This window comes from Vespula vulgaris, chromosome 15, assembly GCF_905475345.1.
Source record: "Vespula vulgaris chromosome 15, iyVesVulg1.1, whole genome shotgun sequence".
In the NCBI taxonomy this organism is placed as follows: domain Eukaryota; kingdom Metazoa; phylum Arthropoda; class Insecta; order Hymenoptera; family Vespidae; genus Vespula; species Vespula vulgaris.
In genome coordinates this window covers 3,697,931-3,717,802 of record NC_066600.1, presented here as the reverse complement: position 1 = coordinate 3,717,802, position 19,872 = coordinate 3,697,931, and the positions used below count along the sequence as shown (strand labels likewise).

The window sequence follows — 19,872 nt, the reverse complement described above, 5'->3', positions numbered from 1 at the left end:
ATTTAATCCAAATGATCTAAAAATCACTCAAAGTGAATTATCGATTCCAACGGATTGACATAGGGAATGATAATAAATTATACCGTGAACGTAGAGCGATCATATAGCATTATATCTCTTTTGCATTAGAACATCCTATAAAGGGGAAGAAATATCCTTCTCCTTTACGATAATGTAAAATCTATGGTTTCTAGGTGCTTCGTTTTCATGATTAATTCTGCTTGAATATCAAATGCCTTTGATCGTGTTACCGAGCAAACGAAAGTTTGCCTTTATGTAGCTCTCTGTCATAATTCAAGCGTGAGAGAACGTACGTATGAGGCGTACATACATATGTGTTAAATGGAAGTTAAGAGAAAGAGAAAGAGAGAGAGAGAGAGAAAGAGATAGTAGTAGGAGAAAATCAGAGGGTCGGAGAACTCGGTGAATACCATTTGGATCTGATCTAATTGCAAGTTGGTTCTCATCTCCCGTTGGAAGTATCTCGTGAGATTTGCAATGACAAAGCATACGCTTATCTTATTATATTATTCTATCACGTACGAACCTTTCAAATTTCCGAATCATATTAACGCAAGATAGAAAAAATGATTTCACAATTTCTTATTAATATCGAGTGGAAAAATCTTGACCTGTTTTGAGAACGATTTTCTTACGATGTAGATGAATATGTTCTTTATCCACGAGTTTCTATTCGGAAGTTCAACGCGACGTACAATAGAGAGAAACTTGATTAACAAACAATGCGATGTCACTGAGGTTTATCTTCTTTTTTTTTTTTTTTCACTCAAACCTTTCGTCATTCATTCGATCCGTTCGACATCCATTCGATCTCGCTACTCTGAGTTAAGCCGAATGCAATTGTTCGGACACAGGTCAGCGATTCCGAATGACCCAGATTGCTTAAGCCCTTGAGAAAACAGAACGAGGCTCAATTTCGGAAGAAGGTTACGTTGTCGTTCCAAGAAACGTAGCACTCTCGAAGCTTCTCTTTGAAAAGCTTACACTGCGTTTACACTCTCGATCACCTTCATCTATATTAACTCAGTAAGTGTGTCTTATCTCGGGAACTAATTTCATCTAATTGTAAGAGCTAATTTCTTCGCTTTTAATTAGCTAGCTTTTTCTATCTAACAATTCGATCAATTTCGAAATAGTTTTTTGTGTACCTTTAGAAATTAAAAAAGAAATATATATATATATATAAATGATAGAAAATTTACAACATACAATATATCACATAATGCAATCTATCATATGTTTCTGTTTTTTAAAATAACGCGCCACATCGATGTCGATAAAGAAAATTCTCATTCTTGAATTACCCACGATTACTTGGGAGAATCCACGCTAGATGGCAAATGCATCTTCGAAACGAAAATTTAAATGGATCAACTTTAAATGCACTGCGATACAAGTGAAACTTGTGTTTCGCGTCATGATTTAATATTTAATAAATTTACTGAAATATTTCAATTTATTTCCGGACCTTCTGTTACAGTTAATATTTATTTTAACACCGAGGTTAAATTAAATTATTTTACGTGAAGATTTATATCATTGAAATATGAATTTACAAAAGATGAGCTATATAGTAATTAACATATTAAATATTTGGAAGCTGTACCGGAAAACACGATTGATAAAATATACAAGCGAGAGAGATATAGTAATTTTGATTTTTATATAATTATTACAATATATCGTCGAAAATGATATAACGAATTTATTAATTAATAAAACACACGGCACGTACTTGTATAAATATACGAATATAAATTTATCAACGGGTTATAAAGATTTTTCATTGTTAAGATCTCAGATACGATCGAAATCTTGAACGAGAAACTTCAAAAAGAGCCAAAAAAATTTTTAAGCAATTAAAACACGTGATATGCATTAATTCAACATTGACGCACATATACGTAATTATATAAAAAAGTATAAATAAAAAAATTCTCGACGAACAAATAAGCAAAGATTTTTCATCCTTAACAACAAATACGATCTAAATCTAGGAGGAAAAATTACAAAAAGGACCACGTGGAACTTACGTAGAAGAGAAGAGTTAGGGGTATCAGTGAATTTAAATTCTCTCATGGTATGGATTATTTGCATTGGCTGGCACAACGAGTAAACGATCTCGTGGATTGGCGAGTTTTAACGTAGAATTGGTGGAAGTGGCGATAGGCTTGTTTCGGCGATCGGACTGGCGGGCTTTCAAAAACGGCGTTCATCGGATGCTCTTCCGTCCAGGGACCGACAAATACATGCGAAAGAGAAAGATAGAGATACAGATAGATAGATAGATAGAGAGAGAGAGAGAGAGAGAGAGAGAGAGAGAGAGAGAGAGAGAGAGAGAAAGAGAGAAAGAGAGAGAGAAAGGGATGGCAATTCGCGATTTTCGAAACGGGCTTTATAACGGGCGATGTGCCCGTCGAGCAACGGCAATTCGAACGCCAACAGATTAATGCTAATTTAGTCGATATTTACGCTCCTCCTCGACCTCGCGGGCCAGCGCAACATATTTCCGTTGTTTTACCCCAGCGTGTCAATATTGGATAGAGCCGGAATGGACTATTCGGATGTTTGCAACGGTTGTCCGAGCATATGCCTCGAAACTTGGACTCACGCTAGCGAAGCACGCTACCGATAAGCCATACCTACGCATTTTTACCCCTAGCACCACTACGAATATTGGATTTTTACCTACTCCATCCCTTTATGTTCAGCGTGGCAAACGCTTTCGGAAAATTCCAACCAGTACTCGTTCATAATCATCTGTCTTTTTTTGTTTTTCTTATTTTTTTCTTTTCTTTCTTTTATCAATTAAAAAATATACAACGATCGAATTCTTTTTATTCCTTACGGATCGAAAGAAATTAAGAAATATGAGACGCGATCAAACATGACTGACAAAATCATGCAAATATAAACGTATAAAGTCGGATGATAATAGCTTTTAATAAAGCACGAGAAAAAGATAAGTTACGCGATCAAGGATAAGACATAAAACGTCAAGCGTGACGAAGGAAAGGAACAGATTGGTCCCGGTTTCCTACGTGATCGGCCAACCGATTCCGTATTCGTTCCTTCCTCTTTTCTCCATTAAATTAACATAGGAACTGTTGCGAAAGGAAACGAGAAAGGATCGGGTTGACCATAGTTATAGAGGAAAGGGGTTAGATAATACTTGGAGAAGTGAAGCAGAAATCGAGAGAGAAAGATGGAAATAAGGCGAGAGAGATCGGACGTGACGTCATTTCCATTTCCGGCAAATTTATGGATCAAGTTTTACTCGCACGTGGTTTTACCAATTACGCGAGAAGTACGGAGAGTTCGCGAGGAACTCGATATGAGAGGTTGGAAAAGGCGAGTGTGGTGAGAAGGAAGAAACGGAGAGGTTCAAAAGCGTAATGAATTCTGAAGTACCGATAACAGTCTTCTTGTAAGAATGAGACGTCTTCTCTCGAACGTACTTACGATTCGTTTTCTTTTCTCTTTCCTTGCTAACTCGAAAAAAAAACGAACGAACTTTATGGCCAATGGAACTCGAGGAAAATCGCGTCTAAAATTCTTTTTATTTTCTTTTTCCATTTGTTTCTTCTTCTTCTTCTTTTTTTTTATCTTCTTCGTCTTTTTTTTCTTCTTACTTTTTCCTTTTTTCTTTCTTCCCCTTACTTAACGAATTCCTCTTCCCTTTCGACGATGAAAATGCAATGTGAAACATGAAATAAAGCATACGATGTTCCCGTCGTTTTAATGGAACTTACGCGCCATGAGAGATTTTAATTGTTTTTTTTTCTCGTTTCTTTTTTTTCTTTTGTTCTTTTCAAAGTTGAATCTTTCCGAGTGCTGAATCGGCTAAATGTGAAATTTCGCGCGAAGATTTTCACCGGGGTAGGGGAGAGCGGAAGGGAAAAAAAATTTTAGAGGAGGAGGAGTACAGGCGCGACGTTGAATTATAATTACGTTCGCGTGCCCGTAATGGTAATACGCTTTTGCAAGAAGAAAGAACAGTCGCAAAATAATTTCTAACGGTACACGTGTGGCTCGAGGACGGTTGTTAAGGGGTCGCGGGGAAATGTGTAGATACTCGTAGGTTGTGTTCTATGTCTCAAAAGCAGGTCGAAACGTAGGTTTGTTCGAACGAAGCTTTCGTTTCTCTCTCTCTCTCTCTCTCTCTCTCTCTCTCTCTCTCTCTCTCTCTCTCTTACTCTTTACAGAGTTTCAAAGTTTTCGGCTCTATGCACGTTCCGTAACACAATTTCTACGAGGCCGCAGCATCCTACGAATTCACGAGCCTCCCACCTCTTTTCTCACCCTCATGCGCTTACACAAACGCATACCCTCGTAATCTTCCTCCCCTTCTAGTGAGTCGTTTCGTCACCGTTTCCCCCACTTCCTCTTCAACACGGACGATTCGCGAAACCGTGTAAAATGCACCGAGAGTTAATCATAGGAAATTTCATTAAGGGATCTCTTGAATGCCTCGCAATTAACGCCGTTTCGCTGGCAACTCTCGCCTCCTACCGCGACTAATTACTCGTGCGGCACGAATTTTCTCACCTGTACCAAACGCAGTTCGGTTGCGCCATTCTGCTTCTCACGTAGAAATCAATTCAGTGTAAATTCTTTCTTTCTTCCTTCCTTTCTTTTTTCTTCCTCTTCTTTTATTGTCTTTTTTTTTTGCGTTACTTTTTTACCACAGTTGTTGTTCTTTTTTTTGGCTTCTTTTTCTTTGTTCTTTCTTTTTACTCCTTTTTTTGTGGGGTTTTCTTTTGTTTTATATATTACATATATATATATTCTTTTTCCTCTTCCTTTCGAAACTCCTCGCTCGAAGAATTCGCACGAATTTCTCATTTTCGAAAAGATTCGAGGGTTGGAACGGCCCTCGGCATCTGGACCCTTGGGATCTCGTTTGCGGCTCCAATAGCGAGACGAACAAACGGGTTCACGGGTTCACCGGCGAAGCGAGAGAATTCACGCGCGAACGATTTCCTGGGATTACCAGCGTTTTGTTTATTCGCGAGCACGCGGCTACAACGAAGAAGTACTCTCGGCGATACCAACCCGAGAGAAACACGAAGCGAGTGTAGCTTTTCCGCGTCGGGGGAACCACCTCGAGAAACAGGTTTTTCTCACTGACACACAGTCGTTGTTTTCGATCTATTTGATTTATCGATATATTTCTTGATTTATGATAATGAAATTTCCTTTCTTCTAAAATAAAATATTAAACATCTTTCGTAATTAAATATTCTCATTATTTCGTCGATCCTATTAAATATTTACGATATAAGTAATAAAAGAAGGTATCTCGAAGAAATCAAATTACTATTGAAAATTATAAAATATCAGTCTAAGAAAGTGTCTTTAAAATATAAAAAGCATTGAGAAGTATTATTTAAATGTTCATACGATTGTAGGTTCCTTTATTAAATTATTGTAAATTTTTCGAATTTTCCGGATGTATATTAATTCTCAAATATTTGATATACATGTATTATTGTTCGTAATATTTTAAAATAATATATTATTATTTGCAACATTTTAAGAAGTTATATGTAGATTTTGTAACAAGCTTTGCTTTATTGATATGAAAGTAAAGTCCGATAACATAACGCAGACAAAGTATTTTCTTGATATATTTCATATTATTTTTCTATATTTATATAATTATATAATTATAGTTATATTACATCAAGAAGTGTCCATTTATAATTGCTAAAGCTGTTTATTTGAAACATTTCAATCATACATACAGATTTTAACTGTTTATTTAAGTCATTTAAAATCTACATACAAAGATCTGCATATAGATTTTGTTATTCATTTAAATCTGTATATCAATTTCATTAGTCATTTAAATCTATATGTAAATTTCTGAATGTAGATTTAAATGACTTAAATAAACAGTTAAAAATATCAAGTATCCTCATAAAAAAAATTGTTAATAACTAATAGATAATATGAAACAGGAGATATCTCACAATATGTTTCCAATTATAATTAAAAGTATTTCTGACAATATTCGATATCATTTAATTAATAAAATATATTATTTTAATAAGTTAATTTTTCCCAACTCTATAAATCGAGTCTTAATAGCGACTCGGAAAGATTTGTCGGCAGTTTGTGTGTTAAAATTGTTCAACAACGTTCGTTCGTAATGTATACAATTTTAGCGATACTTACAAAATATGAACTACAAGCGCAATAAAAAACACTGTCCCCTGTTCCCACTATGCACCTATTGCATCGGTGCATAACCCTCTCAAGCGTAACATTACAATCGTGTTAGTCTGTGATAGAAATTTGCGTACGTAGTAAAAATCGTAATGCATCTGACAAAAAACAAAACAAAAATTATCTAAAAAATCTATTCTCTTATTAGAAAATAGATTAATTCAAAAGTTTGTATTAATTGTACAAACTTTATATTTTTTGTTTCTAATTAAACTTATATAAATGACTAAAGCGTATTTAAGCAGCCATAATCTCGATATTACTTGCGATGGAAAATACAGCATGTAAAATATGATATACATTACAGGGAAAGTAATATCGTGTATCTAGGGACCACGTGGAGATCGCTCCACATGGAAATCCACGGGTTAACGGTAACTCCACCCTTTTAGACTATTACTACTATTATTAGATAATAGAGAAAAGAAATTTGTTTCTTCTTATTAAAACTTTATATCTATTTAAACAGTTACCAATAATTATATGTACATTATCATTAATAAATGAGAATAATAAAGAAATTAGAATTTCTCAGTGCGTTTCTTTAAGAAATTACTTGAAAATTTTACCATATCTAATCAGTATATCTATTAAAATATGATTAGCAATGCAAAAGGTAAGTACTATAATATTTAGTTAAAATTAGAAAGAGAATATTTTTAAAACGCACTGAAATATAATGCAGCCATTCGCCCGGTAATACTTGCGTCACATTAGATTTCGATATATCGCAAGTAATACCGACCCAGGTCTCACCACGTGGAGGTTGCTGTTTCTGGAGAACCACGAACTAACAGTTACTCCATTCTATCCAGGATGACACGTCACTTAGAGAAAATTCAAGATCCTGCTCTAATCGATGGAGTAGTATTATTTCTTTCTATTTTATAAAATATTTTATAGGATTTCTATTTTATAGAAATAAGAAATATATTATTTATGAAGGATAAATAAATTTAATTTATTTTAAATATGAATTTAACTTAATTTAAAAAAAAAGAAAAAGTGAAAAATATATGTGAATCGATATTAATATAAAAATGCAAAATATTCATAAAATTCTACTCGCATTTGAGTGAGACCTTGACACACTTTCTTATGTGCTCGTTTCAAATTCGTGTACACGTTGGTTCAACGTACTTCCAACGATCCCCACAATTGCCATATCTTATACGTTTCGTAGCTACGACTTTAATATAGAACTTGATTTTATAAGGATAAAATTATGAATTTAATTAAAATTTAAAAAAGAAAAAAGTGACAACTTTACGATAAAATGGTTTTAATATGAAATCTGATTTTATTGAAATAAAATTATGAATTTAATTGAATTTTAGAAAAGAAGTAAGTGTAAAATTTATGATTGAATTTTGATAGTAAAAATTCATGAAATATGAAATAATCTTATTTTTGTACCAAAGTAGGATCGGAGACGGAACAATACATTGTCTCAGTTTCTCCAATCTGTTATTCTATACCCATCATCATAAGAACATTTTGAGTGACAATACTATCGAGTGATAGTATTCTTCTAATTCTTTAATTAATTACAAGTAATTATACGTGTCGATTTGGATCTTTCATGCTCGACGTGATTGAGTAATTAAAGAAATTAAAAAATTCACTTACTATTTAAAAAGTTCTGCGATGGCTCCAAAATATTCCTCCACGATTTAAGTCGAAATTGAGGAAAGCTGATTCGTAGATCATTGAAAATAAGAAAGGTCGAAGTCGCTGTAAGTTGAGATCCTTTTTAATGATGCACTGACTCTAATACGCGATAATTATTTATTATAATTGCAAGACGGCACTGAATTTAATTCGCGAAACTTTACTGTTTTGTATAAATACAGTCTGTGCGACTGTTAAAAAAGAAAAAAAAAATACTTTGCGAACAAACACTGACTTTAACGACTGCATTGCACGCAGTCGATGCAAGAACACTCGTTATCTAAATCGCGAAACGCGAACGAACAAACACTGCTTCTACTTCGCGACTTTTTGGTTTTTATTCAAGCGATACAACACTAGATTCATTCATCGCTTCGCGCACGATTGCAATGAAGTTCTGAAAAAGAGAAACAAAAACAAGATTATTCGTATTATCGTCGTGGTAATGAAATTGTTGAAAGTATTGAAAAAAATCTTTGATATCAAAATATACTTACTTTAAGTGTTCATTGATGATTGCACGACGTACATCTTGACCCAAGATGACGAAGAAGAAAATTTTACGAATCAAAGAAATTATAATATAAATAAGTTTGTTATCGCGACCGATTCTGATTCTATTTCGCGATTGTGTGTGTTATTATTTAAATATGATTCGTTATTTAAATAATTATAATATAATCAAAAGTATGAATTATGGAAGTTCAACTATATGAGAAGAGTATATTTCGATGTTTACTCGTCGGAATTGGAAAGAAAACTGATCTGATAATTATCAAAGTCAGTCAAACGTCCGCTTTTGTTGATACCAAACGTAGTCGATAATTTCGAGGTCAAAATTCAGTCAAATATCCGCCTTTGTTGATATTACATGTAGTCAATAACTTCGAGGTCAAAATTTAACCGTATTGTGATATTAAATTAAAATTATTTGATATTTAAGGTGTACGGGCTACGAAATATTTAACCGAATGTACTATTATTTAGATATTAATTAATTGTCCTAATTGGTGTATATTATATATTGTTTAAATAATTATAAAATTATCCAAAGTATAAGTTATTTAATATTACCCGTCTTGAAAGAGAGAGAGAGAGAGAGCTTCGATGTTTACTCGTCGGAATGTAAAAGGAAACTGCTTCATAATTATCGAAGTCGGTCTAAAGTTTTTTTTTTTTTTTTATTTATATACATTACTAGCAGGCAACGACTACGAGTCCGGAATTTAGATTTGTTTATATATTAATTCAAGATTATTTTAAATTTAATGTGCGTGATACGTATTTTAGAATGTTTAAACAAGAGAACTATCGTTTACATATTATTTTATTTTACTTCGCGTATATCATATATTGTTTTAATGAATGTAATATTATTATTTCTGGAAATTATATATTATTATTGTAGTAATTGTAATAGTAATAATGAAATTATGAAACTAATATATAATATACATACAGAAAGAATAAATTAATTAATTATCTTCGTTTACATTGATATAATGAAGGAAAAACTAATAGAATTAATCAAAATCAAAGCAACGATTGATAAATTTTGAATATATAAAGTATCATTTTGTTAAACATTGCTCATCAGATTTTCATGTCTCTAATATATAAAATATAAAGAGAACTACATATTTTCTCAAAAATGTAACAATATCTCAGAAACTAAGACCGGTTGAATACGTATTTACCATAGAATCATTTGTCTCCCAAAGTTCATTAAAATTCCCGAGTGAGTTATCATAGCTTTTCCGTGTCAGCATAGAGAAACGCTTCTCCTTATGTTTAAAATGAATTAGAAAATTTGAAGATTAGTTTATGCAGATAAACAAGCAGGTAATCGTCTACTACTTCACTTAAACGAACCAAATATCGCTCAAGCGTTTCCATGAAAATTAAGCATATGGATTAAGTGTTGCGTACTTTTGTTCTGCCGCAAAGTTCAAGGATCACCACTGTACGAAATTTTTTTCCACCGCAAAAATGTCAAAAACGGAGTTTGCGCTGTTTATTACAGCGAGTATACAAACCTAATTCTTGATTATAAAATCAGTGATGATGAACATTCTTAAGAATTCTTTTAAAATAACAGTAATGAATTAACTTTCTATAGAATCATCTTCACATTCAATATTCCGAGGATCGATCGTATCCAACCTTAAGTAAGATCTTAGCGTTTCGATTTTCGAACAAAAGAAAAGAAAAAAAAAAAAGAAAGAAAAACGTAAAAAGGGCGTAAGGAGCTCGTCGCACGCGCTCGTCAAGTCCTCCTCTATCATAAAAGAAAATCGTTTGGAATCGTGTCCGCGTGCCGGGGCTGACGACGAGACGCACGGTGCGATAATAAGTTTCTTGGGGAATACCGCGAGGGAGAGATAGAAAAGAGCGTAGGAGCGTAGTTTATTCCGTTTTACGTGCCGCCGCAGGAAGATATCTTCTTCTCGGCGTCGCGTTTCGCGAGTGTTCGCACACTGGAAGCGAGAAACGGAGCTCGGAAATGATTCCCCGAGAGGTTCTGTCGCTTGCGTCAGAGACGGAACGAGTCGATTGTCCTCAGGGCAAAGCGTACAACCATTCCCGGACAAGATGTCAAGGCGATGAATATTGGATGACTCGACTCTGCGTTGACGTGTGTTCGTCGAGTTAAACTTGTATGCAGTACGTATACGTGCGTATGTGTGTGTTTCCTTTTTTATTATATTTCCCCCTCTCCTCTCTTAAAAACTATCTCATTTTTTCTATTTTCTATTTCAAGAGAATTTCGAGAACCGAATTTTCTAATTTATGTCGATGATAACGGACTAGGAAGGAATGGTCGTAAAAATGTCCACTCGTATTTTCCCGATAAAGCTTCTTTTATTACGAGCGGAACTGGACCAGAGACTCTGTATTCTTTTTCCTTCTCTCTCTCTCTCTCTCTATTTTCTCTATCCTTTTCAAAGCCATGGTTTTCGATATACGAAAGGAGAAAACAACGTTTGCGCGTTCCCATCGTAAGAGGAGGAGATGGAGGAAGAGAACAGCGGTCGTGCGTTGAGAAAAAGTTGGAGATTTTCGTCGTTTGTCATTTGTAAAGTTTATTAAAATAGCAGAGTAGGAGTACTCTATGGGCCACTGTTAGTGGACCGTGATGAAACGGTCGGCTTGGAGGAATTTACTGGGAGAAAAGTCTGTACATTTCGCCTCGGCATGTCGGAAAAGCACTAGCGAAGAAACTTCCGTTGGCATTGTCGTGATCAAAACACTCGAAACTCGCGATATCGTCGCGGAGTTTCTCGTGTCATTGCTGAGTTTATGAGAGTACATTCTTGGGCTTTCGAGCGAACGAACGGCGAGACCAGACGACCCTTCTCCTCTCTCGTCCTTCGTCTTTTTCATCCCTTCCTTCGGTTTTCGTGTTAACGGTTAGCGATTCGAATGGAAAACTTTTCTCCCAAATTCAACCTCGGAGTATCCATTTTTTCACTTTTTCTCGAGTCCGCTAAATGGAATTGTCGCGCTTTCCAAAGTTTTTATCATCTTTCCAAGAAGAAGAGTATCTTTTCTTAAGCTATTTGTTCGTTTGTCAAGGTACCTTCCTACGAATAAAAGAGTCTCTCCTTCCAGCACCGATCGATTTTTCTCATCAACCATACTCCTCTACGTCCTCTTCCTTTTTTTCTTATTCCTATTTCTATTCTTTCTCCTTTTACTCACTTATTTCTTCTTGTCCCGAACGTCACGGCGATTCCTTTTAATCGTTCTACTCGTAGATTATTACCAACGTTTAGCCATTAAGACAATTAATAACAACGCGCTTAAATTCCGTTCCCGCAGTAATAAACGATCTCGTTAATCGCTTATGCCAAGCACGTACAAACTTCTGGACAGCTCCTAACGCCGGCAGCTAAGTTGGAGTCATTAGGGGTTAACCAATCCTGCGTTACTCCTACGCGCGTCACACAGTACTCTTTCAAGCAAATGCTAAAACAATAAACATTAATAAACCTGTATAGAGATAAAGGGATACATAAAGATAGGGAAACGGAGAGAAAGAGAAAGAGACAGAGAGAGAGAGAGAGAGAGAGAGAGAGAGAGAGAGAGAGATAAAAGTCAATATCTATGCCTCTTTAGAGACCTTATGATTAATACGAGTGCTCGCGATTAACGTGACTCATACGAGGAATCTCGCGTTTATGCTCGAATAAATCCTTTCTATTCGAACGCGCTCCGCTGGAAAATAACACGAGTCCCGACAGAGGGTATATTCTGCATATAAATTGCGGACACGCTCGTTCGAGACGTTTCGCTCGTCGATTCGCTCGACCTGACCTATCTTTCTGCTTGCCACTGTGAGTGTCATCTGATATGAAAGGAATCGTTGGCCCGTGAAAGAAGTAAGCGACGTCTAAAAGCTCTGATTGTGCGCGACGCTAAAATTCTCGACTCCGTGTACTTACTTACTTTCCTTTTCGTTCCTTTCATCTCTCTCAAAGTTTTCTTTTCCCTTTTGGAATCAAACGATAAGAGATAAATATCTTTATAATCTTCGTTAATCTCTCTTTCCTTTAAATCCTTTAATATATTTCTCCGTCTTATTTCTTTATTTTGTTATTCTTTTTAAGAAATTCGTAAGAATACCGTGTATTGCATTGTAATGGCTGATTAAGTATCATGGAATTATCATAAGTTTTTATTCATTAAATTTCAAACTAGAACTTAATAGTTGAATATATTTCGTACATAAAGTATCAGAACTATTTCAAAGATTAATATATCTTTCTTCGCAATTCTAAAGTCACATAGATTTAACGGCAAAATTCTAAACGCTAAGAAAGATAAGAGATTGAACGCAGACATTCTCCTTTTAAATACGTTCGAACGGTATTTCGCAAAGCGCGAAGTAAATCGAAAGGAAGGATTGTAGAGGAGGAATGTAACAATTGTAAGTTGAAATGAAAAACTTTGGAACGTCGTCCGTCAGGAGAAAAGTCAAAGGAAACGTTTTCCGCGAGGACCGTTTGCAGGTGACAATCGATTTCCTCGGAACTCTTTAAATTGTCACGACATCAGAGACACCTACGTTCCGCGATCTTTCATGGACTTTTCTCGCGAACGAGGCGGAGCTTCGCCGTGAACGCTCGTTAAAACAGTCTCGTTAGAAATTTTAATGATATTCATCAAAAGTTCGACGGACGAGAACAAGAGAGAGAAATAGAAAGAGAAAAAGAGAGAGAGAGAGAGAAGGAGAAAGGAAGAGAAAAAGAGACAGAAAAGGAAGAAAACTTTTCTCTTTTGGAGTTTCGATCGTTCTTACTTGGAAGATCAAATTATAGAGTTCGTTCGTTAAAACAGCTGTAACGGACTACTCATTAAAGAATTCGTTCGACTCGAATTACGAGAAAGTCATGCGCGCGGTCAATGATCGACATTCTATTTTCCCGGAGCAATGTTTCGATCGTGCAACGTTTCTACAACATGGCTCGTTTACCTCCCGTTTCCGTACTTTCGACAAACAATCAACGTGATTTTCAATGCAAAATCGTCGTGCTTGTAGTTAACACGAATAATCGAAAGAAACTATAATAGAATTGACAATTCAATCTCGAATAATCGCAATCGACGTAATACTAATAAGAGAAACATAACAATCTACAAATAAACGTTTCGATAACTTTACAGATTATGAATCAATCCTAAGAAAATAAATAAAAATATAAGCTATGCGAAAGGAAGGAAATCATACCGAGTTCGATAATACGCATTAGTTCGTCTCGAGTAACGAGAACTTAGTACGATAAGCGTTCGCTCGACACACAAGTTCTCTTGTTACAGTACTTAGTATAGCATTTTGGTACACCGGAGACGCGGCTAGCGCCAACAGATACTTCTTTACGTCGGTACAGAGGCGATATAGGAAGAGGAGTTAGCACGAAGTCGCTTATCAGCGGTTTATGCGAGCTGCGAGTCAACGTGGCCCTTGCTCGAGGCAATCTCTTTGCGATCGTGTCCCTTCTATGGTTCCTTGCTTCGACACAAGGTCTCTCGTGTACAGAACATCCTACATTCGATGCTCGCAGATCGTATAAAGCGACTACTTCGGTTTACCCAACTTACTTTACAGAATATTGAACGTACCTTCTATGATTCGAACGTATCTACGAATCTTCAAGTGTACCGAAGAGTATGAAAAACAAATAATGTTAGATCAAAATTCAAAAGGAATATTATAATGCTTTTAGTATCGCGATTAATATATCTATTTAGTGTTACGATTAATTCTTGTAGATGAAGGATACGAAAGAATTCATTGTCGCATTTTCTATATTAAACTCCATTTTTATCGTTAATAATACTTTTCATTTTATAAATTATATTAAAGAAATCTTAGAAAAGTTTTGAAGACTGAAATAAAGCTTGTAAAATCGAGTACCGTTCACCGCGACATTCAACGTCTCACTACTCACGACCTTCTTCTAACGACAACAAATACGCTTCTCAATTATCACCTTTCGACCGTTGATTGTTGTCAATATGAACCTTGAGATCACGCGGTATGCAAAAACTCTAAACATAATAATAATAATTATTATTATCATCCTATAACAGTATACGCATGTATATGTTGATAAATTACATATAAATTCTATAGTAATACAATATTAATTATCTTTAATTATTAAAAAATATACAATTTGCTTTAATTAAAGTCGTTAGTTGAAAGATATATCCCATAGTAATTGATAGATACAGTAATAACGTCAAACTTATAATGTACCGCATCGTCCTTGATATTCCTACGACTTTGATAAGAAAGTCGTTTCTAGTATCAAAGATTTACGGCACGTCGAAGTAGATATTTTCCATCGTATCGAAGCGTTCATGTAGCGGATGGTGGGCTTCTTCGATGGTAGCTCGGACGTGCGATAGCACGCGAAAGGCGAAAGGTTCACGGGTAGTCCTATTTATCGTGAAGGTAAGGAGTTACGAAAGAGGACGATCGAGAGCTCCAGGGCCGATACGCTTTTGGATATAGAGAGGATGGTAGGATATTATTAACGTTCACGAATAGGAAGGACGGTAGCCGATTTTCGCGCGAGAAAGCGATCGAACAGGCGTCGATCGGCGTTGAGACGATCCAGTGTCGTGAGAAGTAGGCCGTAAATTCTGTGACCTTATTCAAAGTGTCTTTGCTTGGAACAGCCGAGGTTAGACGAAAGGGAAGAACGAAGAAAGCCGAAGGCTTTTTACGAAACGTTGCTTCCTCGCTATTCTCTTTCTTTTCTTTTTAGAAGACGGTAGATATCGTCTTGGACCTTGAGGATCTCAGAGACGCGAGAGAGAATACGCTTCACTGGACCGATCGATTCCTCCGTTTGAAATTCGTCCCTTTTCTTCTCTATGTGTCTCCTTACGATAGATAAATAACACCTTAGTTTTCTTCTCGTAGAGAAAAACGTCTTTACCAATTGGACGATTCACTTTTTCGTCGTATTTTCTTTTCCTCTTTTTTTTTTTTTGTTTTTCAAAGGAAGATACCTTTAGTCCGACTTTTGACTAACGTAAACCGAATCGTTTATCTTAACTTTCTTCAAATGATTACCGAAGCACGTTAGTACTTTGTATTTACAATGTTGTTAATTATATGGAGATATAAACAGAACGGCACGCGTGTTTCCGCAACGCGGACATCTCTTGTCCCGTGTGCACTCGCTAACGCACACATACAACTGCCCAGGTAGGATTTAATCGCGTAAGTATCTTAATCGGTGCAGTCGGCAAGCAGACAAATAGTGGCCACAGGCTATTGGAGAGCGGGCTTGCGGCAAAGCTCCGATATAACTCAGCCCACCTGATAGTTTCATTACTCCACTAAATTCGCCGCCCGTGGCGAACACCCTTATACGGTCTCCTACTCTTAAGGGAGCAAGTGAACGAGACGGCGTGAGATCGAAGCGAGCAGGAAGATCGTACACGAGGGCAGGAAAATAGCGGAGTGGACGGTAAGCTGTAAGGGATAGTTTGCAACGGCAGGCCGAATGTTCGATGCGAATTGGTGTTCGTTCTACCAAACCGTCTACCACGATTCGTTACGATCGTAAGAAACTTTTAAAAGCGAGAGAATCGTGTCGAGCTGGTTTATTCGATTGAAAGAAGAATCCTAGGAAGGCGATTACATCTCTACGAAACTCCTTCTCCCTTTCTTATTATGTTCATTTACATAAATCTTATATCGCATTATAATAAATTACAATTCATACGATTCGAAAATTTCTTTTAAAGATATAAATGCAACAGGCTTGCTTATATACTTATACGCAACAACATACTTTTTTATTTTACGTATTTGTGATTATTAATTTGATAAAAATTAGATAAAATGGTAGTATCTGTGTTTCTGAAATTTTCATTTTTTAATTCACATTATAGAAAAATTGATCGTAATAAAAGTAAAAACGTGAATATTAATTTAAATATGATCGTACGCGCGCGATTTTATAATATAATACGCACATTAGTACGAATAATTTACTCGCTAATTCAATATAATTATCGTATATTATTTATTATTTCCTTGTATAACTTTTAATAAAACATTTTATTATCCTTCTTTATCAAAACAAATCTACTATGAAAAATTTTCATAACATATATAATTAATAATTATTCTTTTATATCTTCCATTCTTATTTTCTTTATTTTGGAATTATATCTGTATATATTGTGTTTAAATCGTTTTATTTTATAATTTTGATTAATAGAAACATCGTTTACGGTCTATATGCACACGTATATTGTATTTATAAAATTCGCATATTTTTAAGTAATAAATCGCGAAATTATATCTTCTTAAGAACGGCCATAGGCTGAAGAACGTTTTGCGCATGCGCGGCAAGGACCGTCGTTCTTTCGGCGGCTCGAGTTGACGCCATGTTTGTTCCGGGGCCGTTACGAGAAATGACGTCGAATTCACGCCGTCCTCTTAATTAAGGTAATTATCATATTATTTTCTTACGTACATTATCCTCCGATATATCAATCGATAGCTAAAAGTGTAATTTCCATGGTGTATTGTTCGCAAGTCGAGCCATTTTTGCATTTAAGAGATATCGTTAGAAATAAAATTTACGTCTTGCGATCTCTCAACTGGGCATTATTCGATATGTTTTCACGAGCTTTCAAGCTTTATTTTCGTCGTATTAATATTTTCCTAAGTTTCTTATAGTCCTAGAGTAAATAACTTATGGTTAATTAATTAGATCGATCGATTTTTATATGATTTATATATATATATATGTACGTACTTTCTCTCTCCTTTTCTTTCTTTCTTTCTTTCTTTCTCTCTCTCTCTCTCTTTCTTTCTCACTCTTTTATACATCATATACGACGCATATATCATATACACCTACATATTGATAATAATAATGCTTTCAAATTTCTTCGGTTTTAACGTATTAGCAGATTTCAACACAAAGTATAGTGCTATCTTTATTCTTAACTGTTATACATAATAATACAGATTAGTTTCTCTCTCTCTCTCTCTCTCTTTCTCTCGTTCCCTTTCTTCTCTCTTTCCTTTTTCCTCCTTCTCTCTTTCTCTCTCTCTCTCTCTCTCCCTCCCTTTGTCTCTCGTTTCTTCTCTCTCTCTCTCTTTCTTTTCTTCTTTTTCTCTCTTTCTCTGTCCTTTTCTTTCCCTTCTCTTTCTCTTTTCTTCTCTCTCTCTCTCTCTCTCTCTTTTTCTTTCTTTCTCGTCTCTTATTTCTTTTTTTCTCTCCTTCTTCTTCTTTTCTTTTCCTCTTTCTCTTTCTCTCTCTCTCTCTCTCTCTCTTTGTTTCTGCTTAAAAATTTCAAGAGAAAATAAATATAGGTATATCTATATTGATGCGTATATAAAGAAACTCTCGGCTTTTTTCTCGTAATTGGAATTCCAGGATATTCGTCGTTGAACGAGAATATAAACAAACAAAAAAATCCAGTTTCGCGTTCATCTAAGAAATTCTCAAATAGAGATCCCTCCTTAGTCGTAATCCGATATTCTTGTACGTTAAAATATCACGCGAGTTTTCTATGAAATAGATATTTGATATATTATATCAAGTTGAATATTTTATTTAAATAGATTGATTTGATTTCAATGAATTAATTATTATAAAAAGTTTATCATGAAATAAAATAATTATAGCGATTTTCGTAGTTTTTAGGATATAAGTTTACATTATTTTTTGCTGGTGATGCTATAATTATTATTTTAATGTGTCCGATGGCTCAAATACTTTGGTGCATTTCAAAAGTATTTATATTTTGTTTATTATAATTTAATTAATTTAATTAATTTCACGATGCTACTCCAATCTACTGCTTTCGTGAGTTATTTCAAGAAATGTATTTTAATAAAATTTGTAATATTTCTTATCTTTTAATTTTAATTTGTTTTAACTATATTTTTAGAAATGAATCGTGTAACTTAGTACAAGACGATCTTAAAATCAGTACAATATTATTGATCCTCGTGGAAGGATCTAATAAATAAACTTTGCAATTTTTTGAATGATACTTTCACTACTTTTTGTAACAAAAATGATAATAATTTTGTGTTCTTTTTCTTTTTCAGATGGCTGATATGATTTTTATATTGTAATAAAAGAAAAATCTTTCTATAAAGTAGAATCAGTGTTTGTTCGATAAATGAAATTTTGCACGCGTTATAAAGATTTAAACATACATATTAGTTTTTGCTGCGTGCAATGCAGTAATTTAGTTAATTTAGTTAACTAGTATAAAAAGTTATTTTTTTTTTGCATTTATTCATATTATACTTACATAATAAAATATAATGTATTTCGTGAAGGTAAATTCAGTGTCGGTCTTTTAACTAATAAATAATTAAAGTGTATCAAAATCAGTGCATCACGGAAAATGAAGAACGACAACACACTCTTCTTTATGGACTTTACGGTATGTAATTTTCTAAATAGAATAATGAATAATTTTATAACACTTTTGTTTATGCGCAATTAATATAATTAAAATTTGCTTCAAATCTTTGTTTAGATCATCATTACGATCGTATCATGTTAATCTACGATTTCAACCTATTTGAGATAAATCCACTTCATTTTCAAACAACTTCAATGTTGACCTACATCATATGCAACGCACTATAGATCAACTCACCTCAATTTCGACGTATAACACGGACGAGTGTTTTGGAGCCATCAGAGAACTTCTAAAGCAGTGAGTGAGAAAATTAAAAGTCCCTCCGGTACTCATCATGCCGAGGATGAAAGGTCCGAATCGGCACGAGTTACCGGTTGTAATTTATTAAGTAGAATGTAGATGATTGACGAGCACGACCGCGAGTAAATTCTCTTGTGGATTTACTCGCGAGTGGTATATTTCTTTGTGAATTTTTTCATTGTATTTGTCTATTGTGCATGCTTATTTATATTAGCTCAGAATAGAGTCTTCTTATCTCGACACAATGACATTATATTCATTAATTGATTAACATAATTATGTATAAATAAGTATGCATTTTTTAAAAATTGCTTTGATTTTTCGTAAGATTAACAAAAAAGTTGGGTGTTATTGACTTTATGAAAAAATAGATGTAAAATACTGCATATATAACAGTTCATACATATAAATACAAATACAGAAAATAGACAGTAATATAAATAGACGTAAATGATTAGAACAATCGCTAGTAGAAAAGGATAGTTCGAGAATTTTTAAATATAAAATAAAATAAATATATCTTAATATAATTATTTTTAAATAATAAATATAAAGTAATATAACATAAAATAAAATGATATATATATTCCTTGCAAATTAAAATAAACTAAAGCCGTTTATATATTTTACAAAATACGATAATGAATAATTTAATTTTTGAAGAAAAGAACAAGTAGGTTCACTAGTTCGTAGGCCTCGTTTATAAGTTAATTTTTTTTAGCTTAG

General features: G+C 34.3%; 1 long non-coding RNA gene across 1 annotated transcript; it reads left to right on the top strand.

The window, feature by feature from the left end:
• The first annotated feature begins 16,853 nt into the window (after window positions 1-16,853).
• On the top strand, window positions 16,854-19,142 carry LOC127069435 (uncharacterized). The gene is made up of 3 exons (XR_007783545.1): window positions 16,854-16,900; window positions 18,521-18,864; window positions 18,961-19,142. It is a non-coding gene; the product is annotated as an uncharacterized LOC127069435 (long non-coding RNA).
• The last annotated feature ends 730 nt before the right edge of the window (window positions 19,143-19,872 follow it).